Source organism: Schistocerca piceifrons, chromosome 9, assembly GCF_021461385.2.
Source record: "Schistocerca piceifrons isolate TAMUIC-IGC-003096 chromosome 9, iqSchPice1.1, whole genome shotgun sequence".
In the NCBI taxonomy this organism is placed as follows: domain Eukaryota; kingdom Metazoa; phylum Arthropoda; class Insecta; order Orthoptera; family Acrididae; genus Schistocerca; species Schistocerca piceifrons.
The window spans coordinates 200,388,803-200,402,206 of NC_060146.1; the positions used below are offsets into that span (position 1 = coordinate 200,388,803).

Consider the following 13,404-nt stretch of genomic DNA (forward strand, 5'->3'; position numbering starts at 1 on the left):
AATTATGACACATTGAAAGTAAATTAAGCGTCACGTAACGGCAAAGAATCTCCATTAAAAGTATTTCTCAGTTTCAGGAATAAACACTTTTATTTTTATTTATGTATTCGTCATCCGTTGATCCAGAGGAATGAATGGACATGAAACGAGTCGTAATTATACATGAGAACAGTACTTTATATGTGTTAATAGATACAAATTGTAGTATTGTACACGAACAAAATATGCTCATAATTACAAGCTTTGGCATTTCCTACAGTGAAAAGAGGTACAAAACAATCAAACAATAAATTACAATTATTCCACATTACAAGTTACAAATTTGATCGAATTGAAATACTTCGTTTGAAATTAGGAATAGATAATTCAAAGGAGTGTATAAGTCGCTAGTTACTAGCTAACAAAATTTTATTGCCAGTCTCAACGCTGCAGAAAAACTAAAATCTCGTCGTGACCTCCTGAAATCTGAGACAAAACGTTGTCATCACTTTTGTCTTACTCGTACCTCTGTTGCTCATATAATATTTTTATTACAGTCGCTCTTGCATTTTTCGTCGCCTTTTTATCACAATAAACGCAACACAGACTCGCAAGCAACAGATAGAGTTTCCTCGTAGACTGCTTACGCAATGACGCAACGTGTGGATAGAAGAACGCCCAAGCGTACTTGCATTCTTTTCTTTCCAACAACTTCATTCACGTGCGTCTGCTATTGCGCATGACGAAAGAGGCATCGTGCGAACATAGCTTAATGGCATCAAAGCTAAAACAATTCAATTACGGTAGTCGTGTAGCAAGACAAAACTGAAAGAAAAGACATGAAATTGATAATAAGTAGCATTGTGAGTCATTTGAGCGTAAACGCTCGGAAATTATTGTTCGGAATTGAGAACATCAAAATGCAAGAATTGTGTCAGAATGCAACTGGTACGATACTACTACATGTTTATAGCCTGACAATAATCACTGTTTCTAATTAAAGAACAGAAACTGACAATTTTTGAAGTCTCGGAATGGCCCTATGAGAAAGAATTAATACCCCTGCGCTTGTTTATTTCTCTCAATGTTGGACGCCCTGACACAGCGCACAACCTTGAAGAACAAAAAAGCAACTCTACGTATTGTTGAGTTGGGCAAGGTGGTGGAGAGTAAAAATGGGACAGATCAGAACAGAGTTGCGTTTTGGTTTAACAGTGATGTGAAGATCGAGGAGTAACATCGTACTGCTTTTGCTTAGTGATCTGTGCGGCTAAGGTACAGTCTGAAAATACTATAAAAATTTTCTTATCTGTAGTCATTTAGGTTGTAGTTAGAGCAATCAGTAGCTCGTTATTTAAATGCATTCATCGTCCTTAAGAAAGCACGAAGCGTGGTAGGTTCGCTATATGTTTGTAATTGTTTTGGTCAGTGATTATATGTAAATCTACGGTACCTTGTTGTGAAAGAAATTATGATAGCATGTAGAAGTTGCGTTTGTTGTTAACTTGGCCGGCTGTGGTGGCCGAGCGGTTCTAGGCGCTTCAGTCTGTAACCGCGCGATCGCTATGGTCGCAGGTTCGAATCCTGCCTCGGGCATGGATATGTGTGATGTCCTTAGGTTAGTTAGGTTTAAGTAGTTTTAAGTTCTAGGGAACTGATTACCTCAACAGTTAAGTCCCATAGTGGTCAGAGCCATTTGAACCATCTGTTGTAACTTAGTGTGGTACAGGTAAAGTGAATGGTCATATGATTGCAGTTGATTTGAAATAAATTGTGGGTTGAGTTTGAACCTTGTGAACATTTGGGTTTTCGAAATAATTTACTAGTTGAGCCAGTCAAGATTTTGTGTTGCAACTCGTAAGTGATGCAATGAGAGCAGCTTAATTACTTGGCCTTACGTAATGTAAACCATGCATACTGAATAGCATTTCAGTAACTGTAACTACTGGAAGTTGGGGTAGCCGAATTCCACTTACGCTATGTGTCCAAATAAGTACGGATATATGCTCTCTTTAAAATATTACTGACTGGCAGTTGAGCTATTTTTGTAGGATGTCAAAAGAAAAACGTAAGTCTCAGCTTGAAATCAGTGAAAATTTGACTGATCAACAGTGCAGTGCAGAAAGCTGTGTGCTATTTTTCTCTGTAATTACGTAAGTTGAGATTGGAAGTGGTTTTTTTTTTTTTTTTTTTTTTTTTTTTTTTTTTTTTTTTTTTTGGTTGTGATGACGACCCTATATACAACTATGAACATACACTGAAGATAATAAAATAATAAAATAAATGAAACATTATACATCATAAGAATTGTAGCAGTCATCCATGTTTGTTGCGTAACAAGTACACAGATAATTAGAAATGGTTGGACACCTACTAACTAATTTTTTTTTAGTTCCTGTAATAACAACATATTATTATTATTTATATTATTATTGTTGTTTTAAAGCATGTTATATAATTTGTTTAACTCAGTGAAACCTTGAAAACGCTGTACTGATCCGTTTGCTGATGGAAACGCTCATATAACCCACCCTGCTTAGCTTCCCATGAATGGCATTTCAGGTAAACACATCGTCAAAACTTATTTGCCCAAAATACTGCCATGCAGTTGTTTTAAACAGCTATAACAGTAACAAACTTTACAATTTCATGAGTTATACATTATAAAATCGAAGTGTGCGCTCGCAGTTACCTTTCATTAGCTCTACGACCTTGAACGTGGATCTGCAGGCTAGTGCTAATGCGCAATAGCATAAATGGAGTGAATGCTGTATTTCTTGCTCTCTCTCTACATCATTCTGCTTTTTTTAAAGTGGAATTCTTGTCGTGCGTTTCCTCAGCTTACTGTGATTTGCGTCATTTCCCACAATACTGTATTCTCCGAAAGCTAGCTGAAAATTTTTAAGATGTTCTTGTATATAAAAAGTCTAGTTCGCTTTTAGTAAATTATGGATTGAAAGGGATGCAATTCTGGGGTTGTCTTTTACCCCTTTCTATCTTTTGGTGGACGAGTGAGACGTAATAAGAGAGGATACCAAACCAGCTCAATAACACTCGTTACAAAGTTGAATGATCTGTGGTGACTAATTCCTTTGTAGATACCAAGAATATCTTGCTTTTCCTCCACATTATCAATTTACGTAGTACAAGTGCCGTAGTTAATAAGCATCATACGTTTTCTTAACCTCTCGTTCATTAAAAAGCAAAGAAAAATGAACTTAGCAATAAGAAACTTGTGCCAGACATTTGTTCAGTTCATATTTCGAGTTTTCTTCGTACTAGAAGCTACAATATTTAGTAGACACTTTGGATAAAATTTATTTATTCATTTCTAAGACCCCCAGCAAGTGCTAATCCAACATTTGATAACTTCTATAACAGTGAAGTGTGCGGTGTTTGCTACAGTGCAGAGTGATACAGGTACGAAGCTTTCATTGCAACGTGTAAGAAATGTTCGTACCAGCTGAACAGAATACAACACAGCATGGAGCTTACGAGAGAGAGAGAGAGAGAGAGAATGAACGAACCACCAACCACGTATTGCCGGGGTGGGGGAGAGCGACAAGGTGGGGGAGAGCGACAACGAGCGAATGCCCTTGTATGTGCGATATGGGTGACATCTGCCGTGGGCACGAAGAGTTTGTTGACCCAGTTCGTTTGAACTCGGCACTACCAGATTACTGTTTTTGTCAGATGGAGCCGACTGTCCGTTCGGAACACGATAGAGTAGTACCATAGGAAGACCAGTGCAGTTCTCACTCGTTTCACGTAGTTTTTGTGATGGGATAGATCACACGTAATGTGACCATTGATACGCTCTCGATTCGTATAATACGTAGTATAAGAGATAAAGTATCGGATCTTTGCAAGTGAAAGCATACTTACCTGGCACAGGGGATACCGTGATCATAAAGGCGGTTCCTCCAGGACGAGGCTCTTCCATTGCACTTCGGTTGGGCTGACCCCTGCGATTACCCCTAATGTGGGTAACTCGGGTGCATAATTTTTGGTAGTCGGGACTGCGTTCGCGCAGACCCGGTCTAATCATAATCGAAACTTAATTTGCGGTAGTTGCTATTTCTTCGCGTTTCTTTAAATTTCGGACATATGTTATGATACCACATTTTCCTTCATCTTTTTAATTCAATTTGGACTTCGTTTGTGATAACGATGCATTCATTTCACGTATTTACAAATTCCTTTAGGCGTTTGTTAACGTTATGTATTTCCTCAAGCAGGGTCGATGCCATTTTGAGTGATCTGTGTTTTAAGGGGGTAGATACAGTTACTGCATTGCAAATGAGGAGTGTTTTGTTGTCTCCCTCCCTCCCCCAGGATACAAGAGAATACTATGATTTATTTATTTATTTTATTTTATTTTTTAGAGGTATAGATGCTCTGGCAACAATGTAAACAGATATTTCAGTTAAAATATAGGTTGATAAAGTCCCAATTATCGATGAAAATTTAACAATGGAAATGTGCATGTTATCACGGTTTTCGGTATAGAACAATAAGTATTCAATATCTTGCATTTATTTTAATTTAGAATTTAGGTATAGTACACAGTTATAACATTATCTAGAATCATCAAAGTTGTCATTGTGTAAATGTTTTTATTAAAAAGTAATATATAAATAGCTTTTCATTCAAAATATACAACCATAAAAAAATCATAAATCATTCATTTTTCTTCGCATCATGGTATAGTGAGTGTTCACTGAAAATTAGAAGATAATATGAGCATTACATGAACCAAGAAAATCTACTTTGAATTTGAAAATCTTTTTACTGTACCTTAATATAAGTTTTTTTTAACTAAAACTGCCCATATGAATAAAACACTTCTTGCTCCTCTTCTTTCCTAGCTTCATTTTGTAACTGAGCCTCTTCCTTGCTTTTCTTAATTCCTTCGTGGACCGTTTTGCCTTTTTTTGGGAACTGCTTATTCTCTGCATGTCTTCATTCCTAAAATATATTATCATGTTGTGGCCCACAGGTACTTCCAGTCTCTCAAAAACCTTTAATCTGCCATCCATACCATCATTGAAAGTAACCACAGCATCATAAGTCCCAAATTGTCCTATTCTCCTTCCATAAAAGCCAGTCTTTGGGCAAACTTTCCAAATTTTTGAGTGGAATGGCTCATTGGGATTTTGAGTGAATCCACCCACATTCCTTTTTAACAATTTTGGATTACAAAGATCCTGAAAGATGGGCTTAATTGCCTCCATTACTGCAACTGGAAGGTTGTTTTAATGCTTATACATTTTCAAATATTTTCATTTAAAGAATCTGGCATGAACACCAGCTGTCTGCTCCTTTTGGGCAAAGTGAGTGCATTGGATTGTCATCTGTAGAAGATTTGTGAAACCAAACAGCCCATACAGCCTGTTTCATATTTTCAACAAATGAGCTATTAGCTCTGATTCATTGCCATAATAGCTGGTTAATGTTGCTATGGCACTATCAGTCAAGTGGCCTTTGCCTGCAATTTTCCATCTGACAGTCTTGTTGCTTTACAGTCTGCCTTCAACTTTCTTAATCTTGTACGCATTCTCTTCTGTATGTGACCAACACATTCATACTTTACCACAGGAGTATCAGGACCATATGGTTGCATTTCAGAAATTGATTTAAAAGTTTTCACATCACCATCTCCAATGAATTTACAATATTTTACACTATGCTTTTTTTCAGGTCGCATGAAAATTGATTTCATCCCTTCTGCTTCCATACTGCCAGATGTTCCTGAATGATTAATGCTGCATTTACCTTCATGCTTCTCCATCCATTCAGCATATTCTACAGTGTTCTTTTTATTTTTCAAAAACTGATAAGATTTACAACTCAGAGACAGTACCTCTGTGTCAAGAACTTTACCACATTTTACCCCGATAACTGTCGACACTCCATGTTGTGATGTGTATCCCTTTGTTAGCCATGAACCGTCACAACTAACAGCAGTTTCATTACTCTTCTCCAAAGCTTTTTCTTCATCAGCAGTTTGTGACATTGACCCTTCTGCTACAGACACAAGACAGCCCACAAGTCTGTCAACAATCAGGAAAGTCCATCATTCCACAAAACAAGCTGATTCCTGACAAACCTTGTCCTAAGCACCTCATAGTGTAAACAATTTGTTGATTGCATACGCTCTTTTCTTCTGTCCAATGATGGCACCGTTTCGGAATGCACCAGTGTTTCTCCATTTACCGCACATTATTGAGACTTTGCAGCCTAAACCTAAAAAAGCGACATTTAGTTTCACTTGTTGACAACACACAATGTAGGCATCTCTCTATTTCTTTAAACATTAGATCAATATTAAAAATTGTATTTCCAATCTTCTCTGGAGATTACGAAGGCCTACAGTTGCTTTTCACTTTCTTCTTAGGAGCACTTGCTGTGTTACTGTGATTACCAGGGTTACTGTATGTATTTCCATGAAAATACACACATTTTGTTTTCCTATTTGGCAGTGAAAAAGAATTATGTCAGAAATCACTCTGTAGAAAATACTTGATATCGATCCACACATACAATAATGCAAAACAAAAACAGTCGACTATCATTCCTTTGGCCCAAACCAAAGTTAAATATCACTTAACAAGTATGAGAAATTTAGAGTGCCATTCTATGTCACAGAAGTATGAGAAAGTTGTGTCGAAGATAAAATTAGAAGTCACAAAAGTCAGTTACCAACAAACAGCTGAGGTGGGCATGGAATTACCAAATGTCACCCACACATCTCTATACATATTAATCAATAACTCTGCAGCCATTCAAGATATTTTGATGCAATTTTCACATATGTAAAGGTAAAGACATGAATATTATGGGTCTATTTTTGAAAATTGTGATTTTTTGGCCATGATTAATGTGTCTACCCCCTTAAATGTTCTTGACCCAGCATTTCTTATGCCCCAAGATTTCTGGTCCTAGTAGGATACTGCTGTGTGTGAAGGAGCTATAACACATTGTCAGTTAGAAAACGATATTAAAGACGCATGACACATGCCATTTCATCCGGCTCCAGTGTTCGCTTTGATTTCTCTTGAATGGCAATCTTTCTCATTCTTCACATGCCTCTAAATGGAGAAGCTGGTTAGTATCAGTGAAGGTACATTTTCTTTAAAAAAGTATTTCTCAGTGTAAAAACGTTTCTTGCTGTTGACTCATTCAGCAATTGTACACTTGGTAAAATATGAGTAAATTATTTGAGCCTAGAGCAGGTGAAAGAGGCAGACGACGAAAGTTCGAATACGAATGGAAGCAGTTTCGCTATTGTGATTTCTTTGTTGATTGGTGTTGTCAGATAGGACCCACCTAGTGTGCCAGACCTGGTCGTTCTTTGCTCAACTTCTGTTTGAATTTGTTTTATAATGGAACACAATAGGGCCTAGTTCAGTGTCCATTTGTCCGAGGAATCTTACGACAACTACACTGTAGGAATCCCCAAAATACAGCATGCAACACGTTTCCACCTAATGCAGCTGCCTTAGATTTCTTCTGGTGTACTCTGATTTGGACGTTGTTGTTTTTTTTGCTAAAAGTAAGAAATGTAACAATAGGTAAATGTTTGTGTCACAAATTTGCGTGTAAAGTCACGAGTTGTGTGCATAAACATTGCTACGAAATGTTCTGCCGCATTCCTTTTCAGCAAAAGCCAGTCAATATTCATGACCTACAGGAATTTCCCCCGTTCAGTTTTTTTCCGAGAAGAATGCAGTGCATTCGCCCAGCTGAACTGCCTATGATGTCAGCATCCTCGCTTTCTCTGATCTTCCATAATCATTCAGTGAACTTCCCACAGTCTGGGGCATGCCTAACTTCTCATTGCGTGTGTGCATGTTTTAATTCATCAATTCGAAGATAAATATAGTCTTCAGTGCAATACCAGAAACCACACAAATGTATTCCAGTTTGTTTTCATCTGTTCAGCTGTCGAACCCTTCAAATTCACATAAATAAAAAATAATAATTCTTGCGTGTTTGCCTAGCAACAACTCACTGTTACTACTTACAGCGTGATACCAAAATAATTGTACTTCGCATGTATATATTCGAAACGTTAGACGCAGTCGTTACAAGACTCATGCCTTCCCCAGCACTGGCGTGATCATTAGCTTCCCACCCTTTCACACACAGATCTCTCAACCTACACTCGCACATTCCTAGCGACAAAATTGAGCCTCTCCCTGGGCCAAAATAACGGCAAGGAAAATTACCTAAGTGTAAAATTTTCCATCGCATTACCTCACACTGCCTGGCAGTATCATCAGATTAGTATAAGAGTGCACTAGAAACATAGCTTCAGTGTAATGCAGTGCAAATTTGTGTGAAATTAATAATTAAAAATATTTTGCATATGCAATAAATTCGTTTTCAATTGTTATGTAAATAGATTTGTTGTGTTAATGTAATTATGGTACAGATATGTGTGATTACGTTACAAAACATAACTAGACTGCATACTTAAACTAGGATAATTGTATGAAAATGCTGATGGGTCAATAAATATGCTATTCTAATTGAGCTGCAATTTATTATCGAAGTTGAAAATCAGCAGTCTTCTAAAAATCAGTTAATGTCTATAAAACATAAAATTCATCTTAATTATCAGTTATTATTTCTAGTGATTCTGGAGCAGGTGGGTACAATACCTTTAATACTGCCTTAGCTCTCTGTCAATGAAATGTTATAAGTCTTGAACACTGTTTATCTTCTTTTCATTTACCATCACAGGAAGAAAATCATCAGGGTGAAATTATTGGAGTGTTTGTATGTCAGATACACATAAAAGTCTGAAAGGAATTTAGCATTGTGTGTAAGCTCCTGAAGCAAGAGATGTTAGTGTGTAAGTTCCTGAAGCAAGTGATGTTCAGTCTGGTTTGTACTGTAGTTGTTCATATCCCTGAATTTAGAATGGATCATTTAGACAAAGGGGCCTGGCAAAAGAACTTGCTCATTAATCCACTCCAGTCTGTGATTATTTCAGCATCAAAGCATACACTGAGTGGTGATTGGCATAAAATGATTGCCTGGAGGTATGGCTTAGCTGTAGGGATAATGGTTTGCTTCTTTCAAGCCGATTTCACTATGCCAGAATTTCTATCACAATTGGAAAAAGTGTTCCACATACTGGGAAGAGAAGAGGTATAGTGATATTCTTTATATGTGAGAGGTATAAGCAAAAAGCAGCAATGCAATGGCCTTATTCTTGTTTTGCACACGTACAGCATCAGAAATAAATAAATCAACTGGTAACATTCAGCTTTGGTATTGGAAAATTTTTGGCATAGTTGAATTCTGTGAGAATACTCTCTCACTATCTTGAGCTTTCTCTAAAATTTCCGTTTTTTCGTTTCAGAGTATTGGTGAAACTTTTTCTTGTGAAGTAAATATTCAACACTGTAGCTATCAGTAGGAATACTTGCAAGTTTTGTTTCACATCATGTACAGTAGTCACCTACATCACTTTTATGGTTTCGGATTGAGACTGGACATTTCTACTTGAACAATTTGAAGTACGTGCTATATTTCACAGTGTGGTAAGAGGTTTCCCTGACTGACCCTTAAAATTCCTCAGTGTCTCATAAAGTGTTTTAACATATAAATCTGGATAGCAAAAATACTAGTAGTTAGATTTAATTTGCCAGTAACCATTTTTTGTGAAGTATACACAGCAAGTGATTAATCACCAGTTCCCAAACATTTTGACTTAACCTAGATGGCCTGTTAGTATGAATACCTCTTTTCTGCACAAAAGATTTATTTAGAACAATTTTCTCCTGACTACTGTGCACTCTCATAATACTGGACCTAAGTAATGTTAATAAAAATTTCTGACAATCCTCGACTTCCGTCCCTTGCAGACATAACCCACAAGCCCAGGTATGTCAGAATCCTTGCAGCATTTAGAGCAATAGTTTTTGATTCATTAGCTGTCATAAATTAGTTTGCATTGTATCTTGAATTTTTTTAGGCTCATTTAACCAAAAATTATCGAATAACTCTTCTTGGTAATTTTCATTTAAATTCTCTCGCATGTATCGTAACAATCCTTCTGCCAACAGCCCTGCATGCATTCTGACATTTTAGCTCGTATTGCATCATTTGAAGCAGTAACATATTGTTTGCCCGTATATAGCAAAGCATTAAATTTAAAATTAAAAGCTACTGTAGGTTACACAACGTTGTTACGCAGCAGTAATCAACTCAGAGTTAATTGATTGAAACAGAAATTGCTGGCATTACAGATGAAAGTATGGCAGATGAATTAAACAAATGAGTGTAAAAAATACACGTATGCCCATGTGCCATTTTTGCAGCCACAACCTCAACTGCAGATTGTCTACCATAACTCTGAGAAGTTGTATTTCACACGTTCTGCTTCACAGCTGTTTTTTGGCAGGAAATCTATCATGAGCAGGTTGCTTGAAATATGGGGCCAAATATCACAAAGACACCAGCAGAAAACAACTTTGGTAAACAAACAAAACATCATCAACCTTTTACACCTCGTGAATGTTTGTATAGAAATAAATCTGCAATACGTTATTTTAACTTTTCAATATATGGAAATTTCTGAAGGGGTTATCTTTGTAATTGACATTACCAAATTAGAATACACTCCTTCGGCAACTTTTGCCATTGGCGTTTAATTGTGAACAGTAAAAAGCTGACACAGTAGAAGCTAGAGTTTATGAAGCACACATGCTGACAGAGGAACTGAAAACAAACGTTTCAAATTGTTTTGTTAAGTCACGTCACACACCATACCACCATTACATCACAAGTCAAAGAAGACGGATGGAATGGGACGCTTCCATTGACCCAAAACGAGTTGTTTCAGTTTCATTTCTTCTCCTATTTTCATTCTGGGTACCCATGTGATTTTTCAATATGAATGTGTAAACCACTTGTGACAATTACTGCTAGCAGGTTCACTCGAAGTAATTCAACTTTTAAAACTGTTAATCTCTTCCTGAAACAAAATTAAATCAATCCGTCAGTAATATTTACCAGCAGAAAGACTGCATAGAGCTTGTAGCTAGTTAAGTAATGAGTCTTAGCTCGTGTTGTGATCTCCCCGAACAATTTCTTTAATTTTCTGTTGTAACAAAATACATCGAGAACAGTTACGTCTGCAAGAGGTGTACAAAAGGTCATAAAATGTTGTAGCTCATCAAAAATGAAGCTTCATTTGGAGTGATCTTGTCTTCAGAATCAGTGTGTGCAGCTGAGAAAAATTTACGATTTCACACTTCATTGGATCACTGTTTATGTTTTTCCTCTTTCTCACATTGTGTAGTGTAGGCATACTACTTTACTACTCAAAATTCTCTTGCAGAAATAAACCCATTAATGAAAGGCAGTGGCTCAGTGGCTAAAAGATGTGACAATCAAACCTTTGTGATACCTGCCCCACAGACAATGTATGTTCTAATTAATAACTTAAAGTAGGGAGGACTTTGCCTTTACCATTTTATAGTTTTGTTTTTGCGGAAACACATTTCAGCACGTTAAGTGCTGTCTTCGGTGGGATTTTATGTCTTTTTCTTTCTGAAAAACTATGACATGTTAACCTCTTGTGTTGGTTACAAGAATTTTTGACTTAAAATTATTTAAATTTGCAAAGGAGTGATTGTTGTGTGTCTTCTTTTATTTTTATTTTTTTAGCATTAATTTACATAAGGTACACAGTTAAGACAAATGTCACCGAGCTGAGGCTTGAACTTATATGTTATTCACTTACACAATGCTTAAAGGATGCTAAATATCAAACTGTTAGTTGTATATGCTGGTAGCTTTATATGTCCCATGTATTCTACAGATTGACATTTGCAAAATATTGTGCTCTTGCTTCTCGTGTTTGTGACATCTTAAAACACCTAGTCCATTTGCTGTTGTTAATTCCTGCTCTTACACATGGATTTGTTATAATTAATCAATAAAGCAACAGGTTATGCAGCCACAACACGTGCTGTGATTCAGCCTCATGTTTACTGTTCGGTGGGGATGCGTAAGATCCACTATTTGAGTGACATCTACTGCCAGCACTCAGAGTTTGTTAGTCCAATTAGACTGAAGTTGGCACTCCCAGAATACTGTATCTATCAAATGTAGGCAGACTGCATGTTCGAGTATGCAATAGCTCAATACCATGGGATGGCCAATTTCGTTCTCTTCCGCTTCAGGTAGTGTGTATGGTGGGACAGATCGCTTCGTATGATGCACACAGTACGAAATAAAGTAGCAAGTTTTTCCAGCCAAAGGCATACTTATCTGGCACAGGGGATACCATGATCATGAAGGCGGTTCCTCCATGACGAGGCTCTTCCATTGCACTTCGGTTGGGCTGACACCTGCTATTACCCCTAACGTGGGTAACTCGGGTGTATAATTTTTGGTAGTCGGGACTGCGTTCTAGCAGACCCGGTGTAACTATAATGCAGATACAGTACACATTACATATACGTTCCAAATTCACGAAAGCGGTCAGTAATGTTACAATATGTTTTCCACTAAATTTCATTAGAATTTTTCTAAATGATAGAGGAGAAGCAGGCACAATTTTCTTATCAAAACACAGCAATTGTTGCTTTTGAACCTATTTTATTGGAAAAACAGTTGAATTTGCAGCCGTTTGTGGTATTATATGCATTCGTTTTTGTACTTTCATCACGGGTTTTGGATCCTGACAGTCAGCTGTGTAATTCTCACACAGTTTAATTTCATAGGATTGTACGTAGTTGATATCGGTCCTTGTGAGCACACATTTTCGATAGCTTTAATTCATTAAAAATTTCACGATCCCAGCCAGGGTCGCGTTTTTGTTGGGGGTTGAGAGGAGAGCAAGTATGAGTGATCCTGCAAAACTATGGGGTGTTAACCTTCACACGGTATCACCTCTGGAAGAAACATGTATGCGGTCTTCTTTTTGCCCCAAAGTGATTCTAGCAACTATATGGCGATAAAATGTAAAATATTTCCACAAAAATAATTACTTATTGTGAGACCCATGCACATTGTAATTACAAACCAATTGCTGCATGCTGTAATTAAGTTGCAAACTTGTAAAAAAATTATCAGTGGAAATGTTCCTAGCACTGATCAACTAGATTAAATATCACAAGTTTCCCTTCATTTATTTACCTTCAGGCAGCAGATTTCTCTGTGATACAATTGTGGTTATATGAGATAGTCGGTCTCACAATCTACAGCAGTGCACCACACTTTTATTATGTACTGTCCAGGTTTTGGAGGAATGTGCACATTGAATGGGCACCGTCGCCTGGAAGTACACAGGCACCCATCAACTGTAATATAAGGCCCAGGGATATAAGAGAAAGTGCATGCCTCAATATTTCAAACACAATCTGTAGATATTCAGCTTTTGATACAGAAACTGCTTTTCTT

General features: G+C 37.1%; 2 non-coding genes across 2 annotated transcripts; both read left to right on the forward strand.

Moving 5' to 3' along the window:
• The first annotated feature begins 3,856 nt into the window (after nt 1-3,856).
• On the forward strand, nt 3,857-4,019 carry LOC124717480. The gene has a single exon (XR_007005752.1). It is a non-coding gene; the product is annotated as a U1 spliceosomal RNA (small nuclear RNA).
• Nucleotides 4,020-12,262: 8,243 nt separating this feature from the next.
• On the forward strand, nt 12,263-12,425 carry LOC124717486. The gene has a single exon (XR_007005757.1). It is a non-coding gene; the product is annotated as a U1 spliceosomal RNA (small nuclear RNA).
• The last annotated feature ends 979 nt before the right edge of the window (nt 12,426-13,404 follow it).